Consider the following 1237-nt stretch of genomic DNA (forward strand, 5'->3'; position numbering starts at 1 on the left):
CACCCCCAGTGTGGAACTGGGAGACAGGAGGGTGCTCCTGTCCTCACCCCCAGTGTGGAACTCCCCACCCTGAGGGAGGTGCTGGGCATTCCTGCCTGAACTGGAGAATAGATAATCTTGGGGTCTTGGGATTTTTTTAACCACTCGTGGGATCCAGAGAAGGGCTGTGACCACCTCTCTCAACCAGACTGAGACCACCACTCTTGCCCAGACTGCACCACCCCTCTCACCAACAGGTTTTTCCCTCTCCTTTTCCTTTGGACTCAGGGGGCCCAACAAACACCACTCTGTTCCTGCCCCAGGGTGCTGGGTTATACATTTGGGTTTTGGGGGTTAAAACCAAGTATAAGTATAATCATACTTATTGTATTATTTTATTGTTATTCTGATTTATAATCTCTCCTTTGAGTTGGGTTCATTTCCCCTGCTGGTTCACCTTTAAACCAGCACACCTTTAAAAAGTGCATCTCCCCCTCCCATACTCCTGGAAGAACAAGTTCCCTGCTGCCTGTCATTTCTCTAAACAGGTGAGGAATCCATTATAAAATATCCCAGCCAGCCATGCCCCATTTTACCCCATGCTCATTGTAATCCCCTGTACCTGGTGCCATTAGCCATGCACGGGGGTAATGAGGCAGGCAAAGGTTATTCCCGGGGCCAGGCTGGAATGATGAGGGGCTGCCAGTGCAGGAGACTCACCCCAGGCTATCTGAAATTGAAATTTGGGCTTAAATTAATAACTCGACATGAGCCCAGACAGTAATGCTGCCTGTCCCCTGCAGGGCTGAAAATGTCTTTTGACATTAATAAAAAAAAAAAATAAAAAAAAGAAAGGGAGGGGGTGTTAACTCGGGAAGACAAGAGAGAGAAGCAATGCACTGGGCTCTGCTGATGCCATGGGAATGTGGGAGGCAGGAAACACATGGAAAAAGGCCCTGCCTTGACTACCTGACAGGCCAAGTGAATACCCAATGAAGGGTAATAAATCCCTCCATCCTTCCCGACACCTGAAGGATTTGTTTTTATCACCAACAAGGGAAATTGCCTCGCTATCTTCATTATTGGAACAGCACCAGCAACGTTCCGAGGTGTTTTACAGAGCAGTTTAAAAAAAAAAAACACAAACCAAGCCTTGCTCCCAGAGCTGAAGGCTTTAGTCTGTGGAACTCAGTGGATGAAAAAACACGTTTTTTTTAAACTGAGAGGAGATTTTAAAGCTATTAACCGTATTTTTCTT

This window comes from Corapipo altera, unplaced genomic scaffold, assembly GCF_003945725.1.
Source record: "Corapipo altera isolate COAL_440 unplaced genomic scaffold, ASM394572v1 275, whole genome shotgun sequence".
NCBI classification, from domain to species: Eukaryota; Metazoa; Chordata; class Aves; order Passeriformes; family Pipridae; genus Corapipo; species Corapipo altera.